Source organism: Accipiter gentilis, chromosome 26 (assembly GCF_929443795.1).
Source record: "Accipiter gentilis chromosome 26, bAccGen1.1, whole genome shotgun sequence".
Taxonomy (NCBI): domain Eukaryota; kingdom Metazoa; phylum Chordata; class Aves; order Accipitriformes; family Accipitridae; genus Astur; species Astur gentilis.
Window position 1 is genome coordinate 6082071 of NC_064905.1, and position 26390 is coordinate 6108460.

At 35.8% G+C, this 26390-nt stretch overlaps 1 protein-coding gene across 11 annotated transcripts in view; it reads right to left on the reverse strand.

Moving 5' to 3' along the window:
• Nucleotides 1-26390, reverse strand: part of TENM2 (teneurin transmembrane protein 2) — a 641052-nt gene that overhangs the window by 518767 nt on the left and 95895 nt on the right. The window lies entirely within an intron of this gene.

The window sequence follows — 26390 nt, forward strand, 5'->3', positions numbered from 1 at the left end:
TTTAACATAGGCACTAAATCAACCATCTTCTCTATCTATTTTTATGTAGTTATCTTTGAGCTGGAAGCCTGTTCAACAAATCACCATCTTCCCATTTCTTGTCCGTGCTTTCCAGGTTTGACATCAACACAACAGCTTAAATGATAGCTTAGTGTTGCTCCTAAAGGAACAAGACTTCCATTAAAAACTGCAGGAGTTAGGCAATTTAAAAGAGAGGAAGAAACCCCAGAACATTTATACACGTACTGTTGAATGCAAGCCTTTCCCTCCGTTACTGGAGAGAACCAACAAATATTTAAAATTACCTAAGATATCTATGTGTAACAAGCAGTCTGGAAAGCATTTGGACATAAAAATCTGGAAATTTGAGCTGACAGCCCATTGCTTGGACATGAAAAAGCCATCTTTTTTCTTTCTATATTTAAGATATATCTTGGCATTCTTCTGATCCAAGTATGGCACTGTGATGAAAATACCAGACAACACAAGTGTCCAACTTAGAAGAAGTTCCCTTCCAATCACGTTGACAATTTTTTTTTCATTTGTAACCAGATAGAGAATAAATATAGTCAGTTTTGATTCCATCTTTTAAGTTTTGTAAAAGAGGCTTATGTTAATCAAACAAGTTCCACATAGCTGGACATAATGGGGTAAACACAACGTATTTTGGAAGCATTTACAGGGATTTCCTTTCCTGCTTAAATCTCATTCTGTGGAGCAAAAAGAAGGAATATTTTTACAGGTGTTATAGTCAATTCTAGTTTTACATTCTGGAACAGTTATAACTGTAAGAGAAAGACCATACTTGCTAGTTCACTCATCTGAATTGCCTTAAGCTTCATCAGTTTTCAAAAAAAAACCCAAACCAAACCAACCAAACAAAAAAATCCTACAGAAGAATGACACAAAACCCAACAGAAGTCTTCAAAATGTGCACAGAGGAGCGCTTCATTTTTAAAGCTGCTGGTAATGCAGACATTCATTTTCAGTACACACAGGACAGTTGCAGCTTAGTCCGGAGAAACAAACGAGTATTTTCAACTCATGCATATGCTTATATTTACAAAAAATTCTTCCCATTTATGCCGTTAGATAAAAATTATAAATTTAGGTTAAAATTTCTGATAAATAGTCAAACAGTCAACAATGTTGTAACTCAGAGCTTACTTGAAAGCTGGTAACCAATTGGAAGAACGTGTTTTTGAAGTCAAACTAAAAAAAGTAAAATATACATAACTATATGCACTTCTTTGGCTGCCATTTTCAGCAAAGTAACACATACCTATTCTAGTACCCTCAACACAGGAAAGAATTATTTCTGGACAACAAAAAGCTCACTTGGATCACCTGCACTGCACAGTTATCTGTGCAATGACCAACAATAACCTGAGCACAACGTAACTTGAAGGATGCCTTGAAGGAAGACTGCATTTCAGTGATGGAAAGCATGAGCCTTCCTACACAGTATGCACTGCACTATGCATTTAGTCCTTTGAGAGCTTTCAGGATGAAAAGACTATAGTTATTACTACCATCACTATTATTAATGAAAAATACACATGTAAAATTAGGTTTCGAACACAATGTTTTATAGCCCCTATTTGTCTCTGTGGACATACGCCATAATGGCTTTAACAGACCTTTAACACTCACTGACTAATTAATCTTTACACTCAGGACCCATCACTGAGTTTTATTCAGTAAGGAACAGAAAATAGCATCTGTGGATTGGGCTTGCAAGGTCCACTGCATGAATAAATTGACAGGCTACAGGAAGAGTCGGTATTAAACAGCTTCTCTCCTCCCCTCAGTACTCCTGTAACAGCCTTCACCAGCCACTGAAGCTTCCCTTTGCAAACTTCTTACATACAATTTATTTTTATTTCCTAAAGTGACTCTTTTCAACCTTACAGAGACTCAGTCTTCCAAATACATTGACACTGATAGAAGAAATATTAGAGGGACTAGATATCACTTTAAACTATAACTGAATTTCTGACACAACCAAAGTATGCACCAGCAAATTCAGCTTTCCTATGGAGAGCACAAACGAACCATACAAATTAATAGACCCCAGCAATTTGTCAGAAAAACCTTTAGGCTTCCATTTCAAACTCAAACAGGTTCTAAATATAAAAAAAGCACAGGGAAAATATTCTGAAAAAATAAACCACAAAGAGAAAATACACCATGCAATTTCTTAATAGAATAAATGCAGTCTCTACTCTTCTTAAAAGAATTTTAAAAGTATTGTAAAAGAACAAGCATGTAGGGGTAAATTTCCCTCATCTCAAGTGCATGATATAGTCAATATAGCTTACCTGGCATCTTGCCTTACTTTAGCTATACAGCCAGGCAATCAGAACACCATCTTCAGTTACAAAAAATAAAGTGTTATGTGTTCGCTAGTCAAGCTTCAGTGGCAGAGATTTCATCAAGATGAAATTATTAAGGATTCTAATTGTTTTTTCTAGAATCACTATACGTAAACCCTGGTAACACTGTGAAATTCAAGAGCATGATATCTGTTTTATTACATTAAGCTAACTTCAAGAATAGCTTGCTCCATTTCTTTTCTAAGTAATATTATATTAGGAAACAAGCCTTGTGAACAGCAGCACAATAAGCAGTAACAATGACAGTACAGCACTCGTTTTCAGAGTCAAAAATTAGCTCCCTGGACTGTCACTTTATCAAGGAAGATCACAAATGAGTTACGGTATACTTCTTACAACAAAGCATTTATTTTTCTGTATGCCTATAGAGATCATACTTGTCAGATTAACTCTTTTTCCTTTGGAGTTGTTAATCACTTGCCTAGCAAGTCTACTTTTCACAGCAAAGAGCTATCTATTAATTAAAGTCCAGTAGGACTGAAATCTGCACTTATCAACGGTTGGATGGACCCAAGTAAAGACATGTCTACTCCTACACCTCAGTCTACTCTCCTCACTCCCCTTGTTTTTCCTCACTTGTTGGAGCACATTTTCAGTTTCCCTCCATAAATTCCACAAAATCCTCCCTATCAATGAGCCGTATTCTACTCTCAAGCCACCTCTAACTGATTTTTCAGCCTGAAAAAGGGAAAGGGAGGTGAATCAACTCGGAAACAAAATCCTCAGCTGCCACTGCTTGATCAGTTACAGCTTATGGTTTTATCTCCCCAAACGTTTTCCCATTATAAAAAAATGAATGCTAGTAACGCTCTATGCATCAGTATATATAAAAAAAAGACTTCAAAATTTAATAGGAGTTTATAAGGACTCAGCTTTGTGAATTACACTCATTAAAAAAAAAAAAAAAAATCTAAAGTCATTTCTAGTTGATTTGAATCCCATTTATGTATGACAATATCTGCTATGTTAAGAGATCCTGACAGGAATAGTCCAGCTGAAATTGCAAGCACATGAATCTGGCAGCTGGCTCTCTTCCCACTTACCTTCAATCCTCTCAAGCGGGGGAGGAACGTTACCAAGCACTGTGTAAACCTTCACTCCTGCTTAGAATTAAAATAAACCCTGGCATAAAAAAAGTAAGGAATCCATTAGATTAGTTTTTACTCAGATTTACCATTTCCTCAATGGTCACATTTAGGCTAATTTCCTAACTGGCAACACATTATGCATACATTTTAAAAGCAATGTGGTGTAGAAATAGTCATTTTGTGAACAGCTATATCGCATTCATCGTTAGGACTGAACTAGTCCTAGCCCTGTCCATCAGAAAACTGTAAGCACAAGGAAAATACAATGCCAGCATAAGAAAGACTGGAAAAAGCAGCTGCACAATTCAGTCCAGTTCATCAGGAAACACAAATAATGATCCACAACATACCACTTATGTATAACATGAAGGGTATGGCTCAAGACAGAAAAGGAAGAGAGCTCAGTATTAAACCAGAAACTTAACTTCTGTACCCTACTACCACAGCCTCATCTTCACCGTGACGCAGTTTTACGGCTAGGAAAGAATAGGCTAATGGCTGCTGTAAATTGAAAACTGTATTACACACAAGTCAAAACTAATGTAGGACTGGATCTAGATGGTATCAGATGTGCCTCGATTCCTTCTGCTTCGTGTACATGAATTGAAAAGAGACAGTGACCCTTGGACCTAAATTTGTTAACTGCACCTCCAAACTGGGATAGTAACAAGCTTTTTTTTATGACTAAAAGGGAAACTACTCGTAAATTACAATGTAAAGGGTATGACATGGCCAGTTTAGGTTTCTTGGTTTTGCTACATCTGTTCTGAACAGAAGAAAAATCATCATCAAATGTCTCATAAAACAGGTCAGAACATACATTCTTCATAGAACAGTGCCATTAAAGTGCTTATTTATATAGAACATTTAGTTTTACTTGGAACATATCTCATTATTATTTGGAATCTCCTGAACAAAATATTCACACCCCACCCCACCCTCCCCATTTCGTGATACCAGTTCTGTGGCTGAACATCATTTGCAGCCACGACTGTGACATGGAAACAGGAGCTTGACTTCTGTTGGGACGTCTGCATTGGATCGCTACCTTAAAATGCTTGATAGCCAAAGTCCTTATAAAACTGAATTATCTACATAAATGTGTCTGGGTAAGAATTCAAGTGCATAAGCCCAGAAATGTTAAGAAGAAAATCTGAAGATTGAACTAATAAATATACCTGTACAAACTCCGATTTTTAGAATGTAATAGCTTTACTTTGATGTAATGGCTTCCAAGAAAATCAACTAATAAACTGAAGTAAGGTCACTAAAATTCTGAATAAGAGTGCCCACAAAGTCAATTAATGCAGTTTAACTACTATTTTAAACTCCTATGATTATTTTTTTCCTCAGTGTCGTCATTTAGATACACCTATAGTTTAATTTTCTTGGAGGCACTGATAATTACAAGTATTATCTCCATATAAAATATTCTGACTTTTGTGAACAGATTTTTAAATTACTTAGATTATGTATGTGTGGGATTGTTTTGTTTAACCATGTAAATTTAAAATTACCTGGAATTTGAAATACTTCTTGTATGCATTTTTTCTAAAGTTCCATGAATTCTAAAGACTTTATCCTGCACTTTTCAGTTACCTGAGGGCGACTCATATTTTCTTGCTTTCTCAATATAAGTGGGTGGATAAAGAAACTCCTGTTTCATGGACAGATGAGGCTGGCCACCACACATATAATCTATACATGTATATTTAGCACTGCCCATATTTAAGCTACATCATGTTTTGCAACATGTATTTCGCAACAAATATACTGAAGTATGACACAGAGAAGAGACTCATACCATCACCCTCCATGTTACAGATAGGAAAACAGAGCTCTGAAGTGAGTGCTTGGCTGAAGACTTCGAAGGATTATTGGCCAAAGTACAACAACTCAAACTCTGCATTTTAACTTTATGTTTTAAATCAAGGTTGGCTAGATAATTGTCTAAAATAAATATTTATTTTTGGCAGTGAGATGTACCCTGAATTCCAGAAAACCAGAAAATCATCTTGATTCAGATTTTTAATGAATACCATGCAACATTTACATTGCTTAGAAGGATGGAATAATCTGAATAAGCCAGTCTGGAAGTCTCAGCTACTTCATTTTTTACTAAACACTGTAAGTATTGCACATGGGACTGCAAATTATACTGGCACAAGCAATACAAGTTGTTATCAACACCAGTATTGCAAAGAATCAAGTGACCACAACAACATACTTGAAACACAATTTTCCTTCTGCACTTCAACCACAGAAGCACTCATCTGCTAGAATAAAACAAATTCCTCAGATTCAGACCAAGAGGGTGGCTGAAATATTTCTGCTAGGGCTTCCAAATGTGAAAGGGGCCATATGCGTGCCATGTTAAATATTGTCTTTTTTCCTCCCTTGTGATGCAAGAACATCCATGTGCAGCTCAGGGGCTGCATTTTGCCTGCTGCCTTTTCCCAACAGAAAGTTGATTTATGATTAGATCTTCTGCCACCACAGGACGCTAGTAAGTAAGAGAGTATTACTGTAGTGGAGACTGTGGTAAATTTTCATTTAGAGTACTGCTCAGAGAATCAAGAAAAAACCCTATCTCTGGAAGAGATCCTGCATAGTAAATACTGGGTTTAGACAGCAAGGCAAAAGTCTTCTTAAAACATGCTCAGTCAAGTAGTATTTACTTTGTGTGAGGAGTCACCACAGTGAGAAAATGAACTTCAATTCACAATGAAAGACATAGTTATCACTGACTTCTGAGATCTTATTCCCACTTATAAGTCAGAGTTAGACAACTCCTAAAAATTTTGGCAAATTCATCTCATTTTTTTCTTCCCTTCTTCCTTTAATTTTCTTTTCCTTTAATTTTACCATTCATCTCTAAGGTGTGAGAGTCCTCACTCAGCCTCTACTATTGTGTCTCTTGAAGCCTACCTTTCCTATTTCTTTGACTATCTTTTGTTCTCCCCAATCCAGCAGTGTCAGACTTCTTTATTAAATGAATTATATTAATAAAGCTGTCAAACTGCTTGAACACGAGTAATTCCTATGTTAATAAAAACCAGTAAAAGCATGTCTTTGACTTCACCTTCATATTTTTAAATTCTATTTTGTAACAACAAATAAAGCACAGTAAGCTTTATTTTTGTAAATGATTATTACATTTCTGTGATGGATAAAGGCAATATGTATTTGCCAGAAACATCAAAAAATTAGATGAAGGCAAGACACATGGAATTAACTGAAGTTCTCCCTTGTGATGGATGGCTTGAAGTTTCACTAATCAGAGAAGTTTCCTTAGAATCAAAATAATTTTTGATTAGTTAAGAATCACATGCTACACAAACAATAGATAAGGAAGGAAAAAACCAACAGTGAAAATATTAGCTAAAATAAATAAAAATGGATTACTAATCTAAGTGCAAAGATATTTTTTTTTCTTTTTCTGTTCACAATGTTATTCATGCCCCTAAGCAACTCACTTAATCTTTTTTCTCACGCACTTTGTCTGTAAAAGGGGAATGAACCAACATAATTTATCCCAATGGTATAATATGTGAGTTAGAGTAAGACAAAAAAATAACAAAATCCAAAGATCTCATAATTATTTAAATAGGATTTGGTACATCAGGATGACATATATAATCTTAGCTTTTGTTCTCTTCAGGAAAAAAACCTATGAATTACTTAAAATTTATACATTTTTCACTCTTCAAGCATTCCACTGAGTCTTTGTCTTCTTCCATTTTATATCATTTTCAGCTACATAAAAGATGAAGTAGATGCATATCAAGTTGTTTTCCTTAGACTTTAAATCTTGGGTAACTTGTCTCATTTACCACCTTTCACCACAAATTAATATGCACATCAAGACAAGTTCATTATCATTTAGAAGCCTGTTGAAAAGATGAAAAAAGAATTGCACCTTAAAGTGCCCTGGAATATCTACTGGTTAATAAAATCAGTACCTGAATAATTTTATAGTTCATAATAATCAGTTTGCTTTTCTTCCTTTCTAATCAAAAAGCTCTGAAAGTAAAACTTAACATTCTAAGTAAATAAATGCTTATTATTGGAAAGTACCATCATATTTGTTTTCTGAAGGTAAGAATGATATCTATATAAAATAAATAAAACCCAATTATATAAATAAAAGTACAACATGAATGCATTTTTGTGCTTCTAAATACTGTACTTTGGGGAACTTCAGTTGAAAAATTACTCTTAGCATGTAACAATCCTAATTCAGAGAAAAATGTCATCTGCATCTTACAGATTTATATAAACGTTCCATTATTAATACATTTCAAATATTTGTACGCTACCTAGGAGAATAATATATTACATTCTTCTGGAACAAATAAAAGCAAGTTTAGCATATGATTGTCCTGCTGACATGAAATTTCAATTCACATTACCGAAGTGACAGCTGCTTTAAACGCAGCCCCAACACAAGAGAACTGTAAAGTGAGTAGAGAATTCAAATACATGAAAAATAGTGGTGGCCAAACAGTCACAAAATCGTTGTAAGCAAGCATTAATGATGTCATAATGAAAACTGTAAAAATTAAAATGGCTGCTTTTTACAGTGAACTCACGTATACGATGGCTATTAATTATTAAGGGTTAAAAAAAAAAAAAGAAAAAAAAAAGGCAGCATTCTAGCTATAGGCCCTGCAGCAGCAGGGCACTTCAAGCTCTGAAGTAGTCTCACTGAGTTCAGTCACAGACAAGACAAATATGATTGTGGGGAAAGAAAACCTAGGTAGAGGAAGATGATACCACAAGAACAATTCAAAATCCATGGAAGTCTACGCAAACATGGCCTGTTGAGTTCAGCATTGCCTCAGCTTGACAAGACCACCTAATAACACACCACACACTAACTTTGCCTTCAATAAACTCAGGTACCTCAGTATTTTTTTTGGTCTCGGTGCTATATTAATTTAGATCTGCACTGAATTTCTCTAACAAAAAAAAAAAAAAAAAAAAAGGTCTTTAAACATATTCTTCAGAAATTGGTTTTTTTTGGGAAAAAACCCTATTTGTCCACCAACCAGTACAATCTTCCACTCCCAACAGGATGCTCATAAAATTAATTTTTATGTTGCTTATCACTATATGTGAATTCATACTGTAAGTTTAAACGCACTTGGAAGTTTAAACAACAAATAAAAAACCCCTAAACTCTGTAAAGGGTGTCAGGTGATCACAGAAATCCTTATCCTGCTAAAGAACAACGTGCTCTCAGATCATAAAGTGTATTAAAAGAGACTGAACCGTTGAGGCTGATGAAACACAGTGACAAAATATTGATGTAAAAATTTGTACACGATTTTGATTACTCGTTGTTTTGCGATCATTTGCTTTATTTCTGCCATTTTTCCTTTTCCAGTTTCCAATTTACTTTTTTTAATCCAAATTGCTTTTGAAAGTCTTACTATGATTTATTGTGGGAAACAGACAAAAAAAATTATCCGAGTAATATAAACATCATGGCCCTTTCACCTGTCGACAGGATGTGTTGAAACTTCATCTGGTTATGAAAACTTGAAACTTGTCTTCAAGTTGATGTTCCCCCAATGGGCAACTTTAGCAGACCAACTTGTACGTTCAGAGCATGTTAATGTATTAGTATTTTAGCATGCCGCTTACGAGCCTAGCACTCTTAGCTATATCTATCCTACAGAGTAAACATACAATGACCTGGAAGGTGGAATCATCATACCTACTTCATAATATTTTGATATTTTAATTCCTCAATTTTTTGTAATATTAATGCATTGTTGCTTGACAAATACTGGAAAAACACATTGTGCTATTAAAACACTCGATTCTGCTCAACAGCTGAGCATTCCTCCTAAATTCTTATTTAATGATCTAATTAATTCACAGTTAATAAAGCAACCTTTTTTCCTGAACTCCACTTAGTTAGGTGGAACTGCTTTCCAAGATGCCGGCAACCACTCATCCGTCCCACAGCCCATGCCAAGGTACCCTGCCATTCACACCTGCAAAACCGGCCTCAGCATGCCACTGCGCGGGTTGCAGATTCTGGGCAAGTCGTTTGCTTGTGCCTCATCCCCCCTCTCTCAGGTAATGCTTTCTCTAGTTACCATCTGTTAGAGCACTCTTGCACTTCTAGGCAAAGCCCGCTATGTTAAAACCTATGTTTTATTGTGACGATTGTATGTTTAACATAAGGTTATTTTGAACTCTTGCACATTAGGTATCCAATATAGATATGGACTTGACTGTCACTGTATTTCAGAGTGAGTCACAGTTATACCATTGATTTTTCTTTCAGTCAGCCTGTGGTTTTGAAACATTAAACAACTGTATGGCAATATGAATTTCAGAGGCTTTTTCCCTCAAGAGCTGAGATAGTATTTATATTTGTAGCCTAAATACTTCTTAAAGGACACCACTGAACTCAGGAATTACTGAAAAGGCTCCGCACAAGGAAAAAATTCCTTAAGCTTTTAGGAAAGGCATTTTGCGCTATTTTTTTGCAAATTAACACAAAAAGCCAAATGACAATTTAAGAGAGCTGGCAGTAAGATCATTTGAAAAAGCTCATTAGCTCCTGTTAAATTAGTAACTCACAAGCTGAAGAAGAAAGGAAGGAATGCTAAATGCAGTTCAGTCACATCACCTTCAGGTAAATAAAGCCAACCACATAGATTTCAGCAATCCTTAAGCATCAGTTGTGCTATATGCACTAAGCAACAAGAGCAGAAAAAGATTTAGAAGTATGAATGTCCATTATAGTTGCCACCACCACTCATCACTTCTGGGCTTGGTCCATGGAAACCTCTGGGAACACACACACACACACACCCCCCTCCACGCACCCCCCTTCTGTTCTTCTCCTGACATTGTCAGATAACGCTTCCCAGGTTGTAGAACACATGATCTGTTTTCCTGGCTTCCACTTCCCAAAATGGAAACACAGTGCAGATAACAGAAGAGGAGGATCCAACAGGAGTGTGAAGGTAAGCGGGCTTACAGCAGCGTTTGTCTACGCTGCTGAAAGTATATATGTCGCTGATGAGCTGCAGGGTACTGCCTCCATCTGCAGCCATGCTATTGCCTTCCCATCGATCTATTTTAACGTTGTCCGTAGCAATTCGACTACATAGGCAGGAAGCAAACCCCAATCTTGTATTGTCACCACTAGCTGATGCACCCAAGATGTACAGAGCAATGCCGATTGATACCATCTTACACATGCTTTCCTTTTTATCTCCTTCCAGCTTATTTTGCAAAGCCATATTTCCAGTTCTCTCCATGGTTGGGATGGCAACTTTAAGGATAAGACTTTCCAGATAAGAGCCAGTTTCAAAAATTTTGCTAATGCTTTCTCTTCTTGCTGCTTCTGCCTAGAGTTAGCACCTTAAAGCCCATACTGATACCTTTCTTTCTTTATCCCTCTTTCAGCATCGCTCCTGACTAGCCTTCTTCTTCTTCTCTTTATCTTGGTATCTCTCTTCCGTATCAATCGTCATATCTCAAAATTTACCTTCCCTTTTCAACACTGAAGATACTGCCACTACATTTAGCTTCATTGGAAATTTTTTTTCTGAGATTTTAAAAGCCTTTATTTACCAGTACCATTCTGCACATGTTAGGAGTCCTTAAGAAAGGACAACCAACATGAGAAAACCATGTAATTGATTGGTGAATGCAAATTAAAAAGGAAAAAACACAAATACATTAAAAATCTTCTGCCAAGAATCTAAAGATTCTTGCAAAGAATTCCTTGAGAGAAAAAAGAGCTAGAAAATTTGACAGACACTCTACCACCTGCATATCCAAAAATATCTACAGATTTCAGCAGAAACATAAAACTTCAAGCATAACAGTCTCCTTGACAGTAAGACAAGAAGCCACTTTCCACAAGTGCCCTCTCTCCCCTCATCTGCATTTCAGATTATTCTGTATGTTAATTTACAACCTCGAGCCATCAGAAATTTAAGACAGTCCACACAAAGATGTTTTTAAGTGGAACAGGAGGAAGTTAAATGATAAGGATACTAACCAACAGGGTCTACTTATTACTTTAGCTGCTCAAACTGCTAACAGATTTCCTTTGGGTTTTTTTTGGGGGGGAGGTTTGTGGTTGCCAAAGATCATATGCAGAATTAAACCACAATATTCTCTTTCTCAGAGCTGCTGACAACAGAAAAATATCTTTTAATAAAAAGGCTGTAGGAAGGTAAACTTTGTGCAGATATTTAGCTCAACTTCACCCTCGGTCTTGAAAACTGAAGTCATAAAGGCCTTTTAGATATGTCATCTCTGTAGGGGAGATTTTCTCTTATACAAGCAAACAATAAATGAAGTACTTATTTTAAGCATCTCATTACATATGAACGAGATTAATTTAAACTGAACAATTTCGCATTTTTTCAGACATATTGTATAAGCACAGCTCTAAGTAAATTATACTGCTGGACTTAATGTAGGCTTTAAACATATCAGGTACAATACTTCTTATTTTTAAAAAAACATACTTGATATTCACTGATGCTACCAATAACTACAAGTCTGTTTCCTTGCTAAATAGTCATATGACCTCCAGAGACACAGATTTTAATTCCTATTCTGAAAAAACAGTACTGTAAACATGTCCAGGGGCTTAATTTCTTCAATCATTTTGTGGAAATTTACTGTGCATTTTGGTAACAGCATTTTTTTATATGCTACCATATCCTCTCTCTTGCAGAACATTATTTAAGTCACATGAAGAGGATCTAGGTTAAATCTATCAATCTGAGCCATTTGTTTAATGTTTGCACATTCCTGGTGCGAATGCAAGTATAGAAGTCTTTCCCATGCCTGACAAATATACTAACTACTGTAATTTCTTTGTAATCTGGAAGATATAAAGAGAAAGAGGGAGTGACCATGTAATGGTGTTGTTCAAGGTCCTTGGGGCAGCAAGGAGGGCACACAGCAAGTTTGCTACCCTGGACTTCAAGAGAGCAGCGAACCTCGTAAAGTTCAACAAGGCCAAGTGCGAGGTCCTGCACACGGGTCAGGGCAATCCCAAGCACAAATATAGGCTGGGCAATGAGTGGATTGAGAGCAGCCCTGCGGAGAAGGACTTGGGGGTACTAGTGGATGAAAAACTAAATCTGAGCCAGCAGTGTGCGTTTGCAGCCCAGAAAGCCAACTGTATCCTGGGCTGTGTCAGAAGTGTGACCAGTAGGTCAGGGGAGGTGATTCTCCCCCTCTATTCTGCTCTTGTGAGACCCCACCTGAAGTACTTTGTTAGGTTCTGGGTGCCCAACATAAGAAGGACAGGGACCTGTTGGAGCGAGTCCAGAGGAGGGCCACGAAGATGATCAGACGGCTGGAACACCTCTCCTGTGAAGACAGGCTGAGAGAGTTGGGGTTGTTCAGCCTGGAGAAGAGAAAGGTCTGGGGAGGCCTTATAGCAGCCTTCCAGTAGCTAAAGGGGGTCTTACAAGAAAGTCAGAGAGAGACTTCTTACAAGGGCATGTAGTGATAGGACAGGGGGTAATGGCTTTAAACTGAAAGAGGGTAGATTTAGATCAGATGTAAGGAAGAAGTTCTTTACTGTGAGGGTGGTGAGGCACTGGAACAGGTTGCCCAGAGAAGCTGTGGATGCCCCGTCCCTTGAAGTGTTGCAGGCCAGGTTGGATGGGGCTTTGAGCAACCTGGTCTAGTGGAAGGTGTCCCTGCTCATGGCAGGGGGGGTGGAACTAGATGATCTTTAAGGTCCCTTCCAACCCAAACCATTCTAGGATTCGATGATAAAGACTATCAATTTCACCCTCTCCAACTATAGCTTAAACTATGAGAATGCAAAAATAGTGATGCTGGGGTAATTAAAATATTAGTAGAATAGCATTCAAAACCACTGTATGTTAGGAAAATCATAATTTTCAGGAAAACAAATTTGAATCTAAATTAAATTCCTATTCTCCCAATCCACTACTCCACAGCTGAGCAAATTGATAGTTTAGATTCAATAACTGAATCAGTACTATTAAACAATATTTATAAATTCTACAATAAAATATTACAACTGTGAAAATCACCTCTTAATTTGGGGTTTCTTTGATCTGCCAAGTCATTCTATTTATTCTAAGTTGTTCCTATGCACAGATACCCCATCTTGTTCTACAGATAACCATCACATTTTGGAATGCCCAAGTTTCTGTTTTATAAATAACACATCTGTACGGTAAGAGGATAGGTTGCCACACTTTTGAAATCTCTTGGGTATACATTTTCTTAAACTGGATACTAAGACCCTCAGCAGTAAAAGAGACGCTGGAGAAAAACTGAATAAATCCTATCCCATTCTCTATTTGCAAGCTGTAGAAATAATGAGGAAACACACAGATCAACAGAAAATTCACACTAAAACAATACTTCAGAGGAATTTCATTAACAAGGACTGTTCTGCCTAGCATAGTGATGCCACAATAAACCCCACCACACAGAAAACCCTCTGTGTGGGATAGATATACTTGGATCAAGGTATAACATTGTTATGCTGTCAAAAAAATGAAGGAAGAAGATGAATTTAAGAGACTGAATTTAAGATGGAGGAGTCTGTCATGCAATAACAGCTTATAAGAGTTACAAAGCCGACATATAAACATAAAGAGCAAAGCTGACATATTTGATAACCACAAAGCCTGCTTATTCCAAATATACTCTCAATTACAGTCATTCTGGATTACACAAAATGAAAATCCAAGTTCAGGGAAGTGCAGTATTACAATGCTCATCTCAGTTTCTGTGCTGTCAGCCTCTCAAAGCTTCCCTACACGTGATGGAGTCTCCCCAACCTCCTGCCTGGGCAAACCCTGTTGGAAGAGAAGGCAGTTTTGCAGCTTCGGACCGTGCGACACGCATCCCACCCCTGCACTGATACTCGGGGCAACGCGGGAACATGGAAAACCTGTCACGGCAACTTCTTGTGGTTTGAAGCTGAATGTCATCTTGGAAGTTAGATGTTGTCCTTAAGGGTCAGTTCTAAAAGTCAAGCTAAGCCTTACCTGCGCAATACTGTCTCTCAAAGGCAAACAGTTGTGGGTAGTGGACTTTCTCAAAAAGACCCTAACATATTAAGCCAGCACCTCATCTGTGTCACATTGTTGCAATTACCCCAGAATAGCCAATGCACAGTAACGAAACCTTTGTTACACTTTGTTAATAGTAAAAACAAGCACAAAGGTTCATTTTGCTTAAGAAATAGCAAAGAAACCGGCAAACACAGATGAGAGATTGTTGCACTCAGTCAACAAGAGAGAATCGCATAACTGAACTACTGAAGACATCTAAAACCACAATCTGTTGTGTACACAGTGATTTCAGTGAGCAAATAACATTTCATTTTTCTGTGTTGTGTTCAGGTTGAATTGTCCACATTCGAACAATCCTAAATACAAGTACAGGATTTTAGTCCTCTATCAATACTAGGTAACATATATTTCCAAGTCCCTCTAATTTAATGTTCTTTCTTCCAATTATGCTGCTGCTAGATCTGTAGGCAATCTTATAAACCACTTTAACCTTACTTTAATTTTTCATTATGAAAATTGTAACTGTTCATTAACTTTGGAAGACACAGTATTACAGCTGTGATATATCATTCCTCATATTATTAACAATCCACTTTATAAATTCAGTGCTTGAAGCAGATATTGGTAATAATGTCTTACAAGTTTTATTTTTGTGTTTGTAAGAATTTAGAAAAAAACTTAATAGAAGCACACACACTTAGCTGCCTATCCATACAAAAAATTTTATTCACTATCATGATTTTAAAATTAGTGCCAAAATATAATTGCATCGAATTTAGCAGACTCGTTAGAAACTAAAACACAAACCTCCCAAACAAGAAACTACCTGATTAATACTACCCTCCCCACCTCTCTAACTCTTTGATAAGATTACTTAAGCAAGAATGATGTCCAGATTATCATTTTTTGTGTAGTAAACTTTTAGCATATTGTGAATAATTTTCATCGAAGGTAATAGCTTCCCACAGAGATTAAGCAGTGTTTTAGCTTTGCTTCAATACTGTTCAAATGCCTATCTTAGGGATAGAAAAACTCCAAGAGACAATTGGATATTGCTATGAAATTAAATGGAATATTACTTATAAAAGGTTTTTTTTGGCCCTGTAACTACATAATTTGAAATACTAATATTATATTTCTAATATTTAATATGTCATCTTAAACTGCCATCTTGAAAACACAGTATTCTACTGGAAGTAATTCAGAAAAGCTAGAATACTGTGCTAGACCAGTTGCCATAGAATGGGCCAGCTGCTTGAGGGAATGAATTTTTTTTTTTTTTTTTTTTATTTAAATTATTGGACTTAACATTACCTCTGGCTTAAGTAGCAAAACCTAAAATACTGACCATTTTTACTTCATTACTTATACAAACTGAACTGATTAATGTATTTGAGAAGACAAAGTTGTACTGAACTGAGTCATCCTGCAACTGAGCACTTACTACTTCATATAATCAAAATTTAAACTTGTTTCTAGCCAGCAGTCAACACACAACTTGCTTATTCCTAGCTAAAAACTGGCCAAACGCTATTCTACCCTTTTCACATAGAATACTGGAAAAAATACTACTGACGTTGGATATTTGTCTAAATTTTCTTAACATTAGACATTTCTTTACATTCTACAACAGGTGGTGGAGCTGCCAAACCAAAAAACCTCAGCTGTAGCTCTCTGTGTCATCTCACCATCCACGAAACTTTTCATGAAGTTTAGGTCACATATGAATACATTGATAAGATAAACTAAGAGAAGAAACACAGTGACAGCAACTGCCAAGATTCAGAACTTAAGAGTGGATAAATGAGCTGATAAAGAAAGAAGAAATATGACAGTGATGTGCATGCAGCTAAAAGAAGTTTACAATACTAGGAATGGCAAGGCATACCTGGACTGATAACTTGGATAAAGGAAGGAATGCAAGGAATAGAACAGGATGGATATTGGTAAGATCTTCCAAGCAAGATTTTTATTAAGCTGAAGAAGCATCTTGCATGGTAATCAACAGAAGACCAAAGTTTGACTTGCAAAATTACACAGGACAAGCTACACTGAAGAGACATTTCAGTACTGACGAACAAACTGTTCTTCTCTTGTAATCTACTTCAAGCAAGTATCTTACTTTGTGAAAATAATGACTGTGAAAGCATTTGGTTGTTGTATGGAAAACAGCTAACTAGCATCATTGAACACAAATGGTAGTTACACAGAGCTCAGAGAACAGGCAAGATCATAAGCAAGACAACAGGCACTGCTTTTAGTATTATGTCAAGAACGTTTTTCAAGTGTCAAATTCAGTTTGTAACATCCAGTTTCTGACCAAAGTTTAAAATATAGCCTAGTTCTTAACTACTCTGTTTTCCATAACATTTCTTTAGGCGGGTAATTCCTCTCTCCATTTTCTGGACTTGCTCAAATTCAGCTAAAATAAAATCTCTTACTTTACTTTTCACTGCATTAAGAAGAAACAGAAAACTCTTTTGAGTTTTCCTGTGTAAGCTTTCTGCATTGATTTTAACAAGGTTCTGCTGCTCACACACACACACAAACATCTGAGACCCATTCTATACCATGTATAAGAAACAGCATTCCTCAGAGAGGCTTTTCTCGAAGCAGTTTTAAAAGATATCTTTTCATTCTGAATTAAACAGGATGTAGGGATTGCCACCAGTGGAGGAGTAGGAATCACAAACAGCTATAACCCAAATATTCTAAGGAAATGTAAGCAAGTAATTACAAATAAAACTGCTTACATTCATGCAACTTGTTTGGCAACAGCAGTATACCATAAGGAAAGCTGCTACAATTCATAACAGCATCTTGTAATAAAACAGCTTTATGCATCCCTCTCAAACTGTTTAGTGCTCAAATCTCATCAGATGGCTGAGTAAGCATTACACTTTGGGACAGTAAATCTCTGTTTCCAATATGGTCTACATTCACAGACATGTACTTTTGCATTCACTGTAAGACACTTCCAGCTAAGCACTCAAATAAAAAAATAGCAATATATAAAAATATCTGCATGCTATTTTGTCTAGTCAGCTATATAGACTCTGAAAAAATTTAGGAACCTTGAAGGACCAGCAGCTCAACAGGAACTGACTTCTACCAGAAAAAGCAAATCTGAAGTTTGGATTTACAAACATGGAAGTAGTATGAAAGGGCTATCTTTATACCTGTTACTGTGTCTTCAACATGTTTTTATCCATGTCACTGAGGCATATATGGCATTGCTATGGTATATATTGCTTCCTTTAGAGAAAAACTAAAAGATAGGAAAGGGTTTAGAAATAAGCGACAAATCTGATTTCATGACAGAAGATGATACTACACAGGCAGATGCTTGAAGAGCTCTAGATAGATAGATAGACAGACAGAGCTCATATAAAAGATGACTGGCTTAACTGCAGCATCTAACAGAACTGTAAAGAGAAAACACTGAGTACTATGGCTGTTCCAATAAAACGGAAAAGAGCATCACCAGACCTAATGGATAGTAACTGAAGCCACTTTCCAAAATCCAAAGAGAAGCTGGCATCTGCTTTTAACGTGGAGGCTGACTTCCCACAGACGCTGCCTGCCAATGGAAATGATGGATTTTCTGCCGACTGATGTTTTCAAGACTCCAGAATGTGCTTCATTCAAGGACAGATTACTGGGATCAACGTAGAAATAATCTGATGAATGTTAATGAGCAACTGGAGAGCAGGCCAAACAAGATAACTGGAAGGCCTTCTGAACTTAAACTCTGAATCCAGAGACAAATAATATAAAACCAAAAGAACAAATAAAACATGCTGGGCCCTGCTTACCCAATTATACTTGCTTCTTGTTTTCTTTTCTACTAATTTTGATTCCCATTTATAGGCTTTAAGTGAATTTATCATCAGCACTTTGACTCAACTCCAAAACATCCATGGTTCTCTAAGGAAGAAAATGAGTTTTGGGTGGTGTTTTTGTTTGTTTGTTTGTTTGAAAGTTTCCTTATGTTTTTCTTACTAAGTAAACTGTGTGTATTTGGGTCCAGTCATAATATTTGAAAAGCTTCTAAAAATCACATAATCCATTTGAGGTATTAGGTGAACAAACAGGGAAAGAAAACAAATATAAACATAGTAATCATCACCACAGAGCAACCAGTTGTCCACTGAGTCTAGAATTTAGTCCCCAACAATAGTAAGATATTTCAAAAGAACATGGGAAAAAAACCCCAACCAAAAATAAGGTGTAAAAGACAATTACAGAATAAACACAATAAACACCTAAAACCTGTTCCCAAAGCATTTGAGCTGAAAACTGACTTGTGCGTTGGAGCAGTGCATACACTTTGGTGCTTAACGCATCTTCTACACACTCCAAAAATATACAAATGTGTAATACTTTCCTTATTTTCCTGAAGATATGGACCTTAAAAACTTCTGGTATCAGAAATGCCTTTTGTCAGTTTAAAATTTATGGATTTCCATTTTATTTAAATATTTCTTTCTTCCTCTATTATGAGAAAGGAAGTAGAGAAGCAAAAGGCCTAATTTTTCTTTACCAGAAAACAAGCTTTAGAGGGGTGCCCCAGTCCACAGCAGAAACAAAACAATATTCACTAATGCAAAATCTGGACTACATGCCTTCTAAAGACTAACTTTCTGCTACATGCCTAAGATGCAGGGGCAAAGATGCCCAATTCAAACCCAGATCAAGCGTAAAAGCTTTTTAAATCTGAGATTTTCATGGTAATAGGTGTATTAGAAAAGCATCTGAGTCTCATCATCAGCTTGGGAACACTCATAAGTAATCAGCCTCCTATCCAAACTCTTCTTGCTGGAAAATACACCCTAAAAATACTTATGTTAAACTGAAGACAAGAACCCAGAGAAGGTGGAATATTTGCAGAATTTGCACAAGTTAGCCATTTTTTGTTAGATTTTGTTAATCAAGAAATAAGAATTTTTATTTAGAGTATTTTATTTTAAAATGAAAAATATTATTTCATCTCCTTGGAGTACACTATTTCACTTTACAATGGATTTTAATGTGAGACAGAGCATCCACATGGATGGGCCTACATACTACAAACTTCTTAGAAGTGTGTGTGCATGTGTGTATGAGAAAATGGAGAAGGATTTATAGGATCAAAAATTATTATTTTCAGTGTCCAAAGTCTTAGACTTCTATTTCATAGCCAAGCAAAGGGATGAGGAGAAAAAAAAGTAATCAAAGAACAGGTTTTCTTCAACATTCAGTTAGGCCCTAGCATAATAAGGCGAGCAAACAGTACTCCTCTAATTTGAGGCACAAGATCTTTTTGCTTGATACAAATTTGTAGCCATAAAGTATAGGAAGTATAATTCCTATTAATTTCAAAGTACTTTTGAAAGGGTATTTGCATTAAAATGGCTGCTAAGCCCATTCTAGAGTAGACCTAAGGTTTTTTAAAGATTTCTTTTACTCACAGTGTGTGCTAACTACACGAGTTGATAACATCTACTTTTTAGAAGTTATCCTTTCATATCTAGTGTACATAATGTTCATGTAACTTTGTAAATTGTTAAAAAAATAGAACTTAGTTTAACTTAATCATCAACAAATGAGGAGTCCACTGCAGCAGCAGTAAAAAAAGCAGAAGCTCTTTTTGAAAACTAAATAACTTTTGAAAAAAAGGAGCATGAGTCTATATACATACCTCTATATTTGCATCGGAAATCCCTGCATTCTGATTCTCTAATTTAAACTGTAAACAAATGCTGATTTTTAATAATGATCACTAGAGAGAAACTGCCAAGAATAAAAAATTACTCCCTGAGAGAAACTGTGTGTACACAGAATTCGCCTATTATGTCTGGCTGTTTTTTGTTTATTCTACAAATACATATTAATATTAGAATAGTACTGTGGTTTTCAGCACTGGCCATATTAATTATTACTGGAGTCCTCTGTCAGCATCATAGCTTCTCTATATAAAGCTTCAGAAGGTAGTATTTTATTCAACTCCAACTTCATCTTTATCATGTTCACCTAGAATGAGATTCCTGGTAATACTTTAATTGATTACACTGTGTATTTAGGTTGCTAGTTGATTATGTTCTTTCCATAGCAATGACATTTTAAATACTTCAGCATGCTGTATTGCAACGGCCAGCTCTGAACTGTGGGGCTGGAATACATCTGCAGCCATTCAGTGTCTGCTCTCTCAGAGAAGGACTCCTAATGGCCAAGATGCTGATCTGCTAGTCAAACGGGTAAGAGACCAAGAGTTACACCTTCACTCAACAAGTCCCTGTTAGACAGTCTGAATTCTCAATGGTTAGTTCCAGCAGGCCTGAGCAACCAACCACACCCAGCAAATTAAGTCACAATGTATGAAGATATAAAACGGTGAAACACCAAGAAGAGTGGATGGAAGGGGAATGTAAGAGATTTTCAGAACAACTGATGTAAACTAATATTTACAAATCAGTGAGCTTCCTGATCAAAAGGAAAACAAACAAACAAACAAACAACCCCCGCCAAACCCAAACAAACACAACACAAAAGAGCAAGAGAAAACAATTTATGCATATGTACTTGGTAGTACCCTGAAGACTGAGAGTCTGTTCCATGATGCTTCCCTGAAAAGCCACTTCTAAAGAGATTTCCTTCTGATTTTATGCTATTGTGACTCAGATCTAATATACACAAAGTTTTAGTTTAATTCCTATTTGTCAGCAGATCTTAATATTAAAGCTCAAAAGGCCACTTGAGTGATGCTAGAGTATAAATGAGAGGAGGCATGTTGGATTTGGGGTTAGACTTTCTTACATTTTCCTTTCCTAAAAGAATATTTGGAATATTTTCCTTTCCTAAAAGAATATTTTCCTATAAAGGTTTGTACTTTCATTTATTTGCTAGTCTAGTAATGCTGCTACATAGGTCCATCATTAACAATATCAACACAGATGAAAGCACAGATGAAAAGTGCTTTCATGTTTTTAAATCACTTAACAACAAGAACCATATAATCTTTTATGATTTTGGGAGGGAGAAGGTAGGGGAGAGAGTTTTTATTCAATATCTTTGCTTTATTAAATAAGGTATACATATTAAAATATAAATTTTTATTTCTCACTAATGCCATGCATTCTAGAGAAGAGAAACTGAATGCAGCTGTTCTCTCACCTTAATAAATATTTTACAGTGGGATCATGTATTTCTTAGGTAACCGTTAAAAACAAAGTAAATCTTGATTCAACAGCAGTGCAAGTTACCTGTGTGTACCAGTTATAATAGGAAATTTGCCTTGAGGCCTTTTTCCCCACACGAGCTACCCTACATCTCATTCCCTCTAAAGGGCTTCCTCCTTAAGCTTCTGCCACCTGCCTCTAGCTCAGATTTTGTTTGATTACTTAAGTGTATGGATATACCAAAAAGCAACGTATTTCAGAATGCTACTCAAAACCTAACATGAGAAAGGAAAAGTAAGAATGTGCTCCCACTCTAGCCAGAATACAAGAAGAAGTTTTCTTTAACATCTTTAATCCAAGTCTATATATTGAACATTTAATTTTCAAAAGGTCACAGGTTCTGGAAAGATATATTAAAACTAAAATTAGTAAAACTCAGTTGGATTTGGAAGGGATACACTAATTTGAGCCTAAAAGTTGAGTACAACTTGTGTTTGATGACAAGATAACCAAAAATCTCATCTTGGTGTTACTGGGAATTTAAGCAGCGAGACAAAGTCCAGTTAGCCTAGAACCTGTAACAGCAACTATGCCTCTGTATAGCAGCACATTAGTCACTGCTGAACACAGAATACCTGACCACAATAACTTCATATCTGAACAAGCTTAATCAGTCTCATGAAATGTTCTTACTGCAGTGTGGTTCTTCGAATGTGTCCCAGTAAATTATTTGGTGACAGATTTATGATGTGAAGAACAAGAAGAGAAAACAACATTCGTTTTTCTCAGCAATCAGAGCTGCCTAGAGTAGGCTGTAAAAAATAAAATGTAGATTCATCAAACTGGTTTGGGTTGCTTTGGGTTTGGATTTTGGGGGAGTTGTTTTATTGACATGTTTTCTTTTTTCTTCAAGAAACCTGTTTAATATGTGTGGAGAAAAGATGCAGTATGAAATACCCAGGAGATGATAAGTAGTATGCCATAGTAACACAACTTCATGTGAAAGAAAACCGAATACACTATATACTTCCCAAGTGCCCCTCTCTGAGAATTCTACTGCAATAACTTAATTTTCTATTTGATGTTAATAACAATACTGGACAATCTTAAGAGACATTATAAGGGACTTATTATAATCATTGTCACTACTTTTTTCTAACTCCCATTAACATACCTATAGTGTTAAACAGGATACAAAAAGCATACGGTTTTAAGTATAAAAGAATAAAAAATGGAATTTGAGCTGACATTCAGAAAAGTATTGGCTCTTGTTCTTTACTGAAATTATCTCACCATACAAAAAGAGATGCTGTGACATATACAAAGCAATTCAACTGTGGTAAAAAAATTCAAAATATTTCAGAAGACTGTTGGGTCCAGTTTAATATGATTGTGGTTTTTAGACTTATTTTTAATAAATTCAATCATATACTCTAGTTGTTCTAACATTTCACAGCAGAGATTTACTGCTAAACTAGATCTGACCTGAGAATGAGAAAGCAGTCAATTCAGTATAACTATTGGCTAATAAATTTTGCATCAGCTGGCATTTGGCCCAGGCAGACACACAAAATCCGTGAGCTATGAATGCCAAGTGAGGAACTCCGGAATACTAATGTTTGCAATTGTGCCTTTGAAACCCAGTTTAAAACCCTTAACAACTCAGTAGAGTGCTCTTTTAAGCAAAATTTGGTTACAAAGTATACTCAAAGAAAAGTTGCCTTTCAAAGCAACCTCTTTAAAGAAAGTTTTCCAAAATCCTCATTTTAGCCTTAAAGGACATCTACCTTCACCATGCTGTGTCAGCAAATGATGTTAGAAAGAAGGTATTTAAAAAAAAAAAAAAGTAGTTTGATAATTGGTTCTCTTTGGTGGAAAAATACAGAGCATACAGAGAAATTCATGTATTACCAGAAGATTGTAAAATATTCCAAATATTCAGAGGTCTCAGAACTGTTGTCAAGTTTTTGACATAACCTAGCAGAAAGTATAAAAGTTTCTATTCATCTTAAAATACAGATTCAAAAAGGACTCCTCAACTTTAAATAAAACTTGTAATGTTTGAATGCTCTCTCAGATCCACTGAAGGACTGTATTTTTCAGATCAATTGACTAATGAATATTCAGTGCAGGTATTGACTTACAAATACGTTTCTATCTATATTAGAGAAAATCTGAGACAAATTAATAGCTCAAGTATGCGTTGGACCTGTCATTTTATCTAAAAACCTGAACACCTGTTTTGAAGATTATCAGAAAATAAGCTTGACACAAAAATACTAAACCTATTCTGAATTACTTTGCACAAATATTATTAATGCTACATTAAAAACAGGCTTTAAAAGGGGAATTTTATTACTTAGAAAAATCACAGGTAAACATCTAAGGAAAAGCACAGTAGAAGTAATGCCAGGCTAAAGTGCTTTAGGTAATACACAGTCACGTCACCCTTCATGCCTCTTAAGAGGTATTTATACTTTGGAGATCTGCTTTTTCATGAAGAATGAGACAAACAAGTAAGAACAGAAAGACAATAAAATACTAAAGCAGACCAAGATGATCTGTTTCAGACTTCTGAGCCCTGAATATAGTTTTTGTTATTAGCATTTCACTGTCTAACCATCACAAACAAAAACAGAAGTAGTACAATGTGGTCTTATGGTTAACAGATTTTCAAAACCAAGTAACATGTGATCAGGCAGCAGCTAAAAACAACTGTTTTGAGCAGATCCAGTGCCATGGTTAAACCAGATAATTTTCAATAAGTCAAATGCATATAGCTTTACTAACAGAAGAGACAAAATATTGAGGAAAATATCCACAATTGCTTAAAAAATGTCAAGCTACTTTATAATAGATGAATAAAAAATTCTCTAAAGACTATTTATTTTAAGCATGTTTATTTCCTACAGAATTTAATCCCATCAAAACACCCACTCAAATTTAGAATAAATTTACATGTATAAATCCCTAGATGTTTGCAGCTGGAAACTGCATGCATAAGATGTAATGAACAGTATTTCCTACTATATGAACCACTTTTTTATCCATATAACATTAATATAGAAAGTGAGAACATGTAGCAAGTCTTAATCTAGATCTACTTGCCCCATTATGTCAAATTTCATGTCAGTAGAGGAACTGTACAATCAGAAAGATACTGAGCTTTCAAACAGGAAAAATCATCATACAGACTTATTTTCTAAAGAAATTTGCTTTGTAAATTTAACAAAAGCAGGAAAATAAGGAGTCACTGCTTGTATTATTTAACAAAAAACTTACTCTGGCCCTCAAAATAAACTTTATTCACCTGACATAACAACACAGACTAGCAGGACGGAAAAAAAAAATAAAATAAAAAACCCCCACAAACACCTGAGCGTTTCAATTCAGTTACCAACAATCTGCACTCCCCTTCATAAAGAGGGCAGATAAGAACACATTAAGAGCAGGAGGAGGATGAACAGTTGTCAAATCAGTAATCAAGAGAAAAAGAACACCCGCATGAAATGCCGAATAATGACCTGGAAACTAAAATGAGGCACTTGAGCTGAAGCATCAATCATCCAGATAGGGAAAAGCAATATTTAGATGACTCCTGTACACAAAGGCTGAACAAACCACAGTGAAAATGGCTCCAGTAGCTCGTATGATCTAGTTGCAGTTTGATGCGTTATCTCTAGGTAAATACCTATAAGCAAAGAAAGACTCTACAAGAACAGAGATTACCTTAGAAAATAGAACTGGGTGTTTGATAGACCAAGCACAATGCAAACACTTCCAAATGTCTGTACACAAATGCGAGGGAAACACGGGATTAGACAAGGGTTTAATTAGTGATGCTAATTAATAGATATTTTGATTTAAAGGTGAAGACAGGCACTGACTGTTGGCAGAATGCTTTAAACAAGTTGCATGACATGATATCAAGTATAAAAAAATGACCTTTCATTGGATGTTCTCTACATAGAAGTGTGATAACTTAGAATTTCATGAGTCACAATATTAAAAATGTATAGTAGAGAACTGTCATATGCCATTAACAAGCACATATATAGAATAGAAGTATTTCAGCAATTAACGATGTACTAGATAATTTACCTTCCATTGAGAGGGACACAAAGGGCTATACATTTATGCCTCAAAACTGCCTATATCTTGCTTGATATATAAACCACATCTGATTATTCAACTGAAACTAAACCAAGTAATTTATTTTTAAAACCATATCTAATTGTTGACTAAGTGACAATTTCAGCAGACTATTTGGTCAAGTTAACCTGATGATTCAACACTGTTCCTATGAAGCAATGTTCACTAATGGTTTCAACACACAGACTTAGGATTTACTCAGACAAGTAAATACCCGAATGAGAGCAAAACTACGTGTGAGTACAGTGCAAAGGCATAATCACATTTTTTTTTCAGCTAAAATAATTTAGATTGTTAATTCATTGGACATAACAGGTATTTAAAGCAAGGAGCATTTTATAAAAGAAGAGGTTACTTCACCTTGCTTACAAGTTCACACAGGCAGGTTATTTCAAATATTAGTTCTAGGATCTCAATGCTGTGATAACGTATTATAGCCAATTATAAAAGTAATTAGACGGGTTTCCTCCTTCCAGTTTATATGAGGTGAAGGGTAAGCAGTAAGGGTAAGCAGTGACAAAATGAAATCAGAGGAAA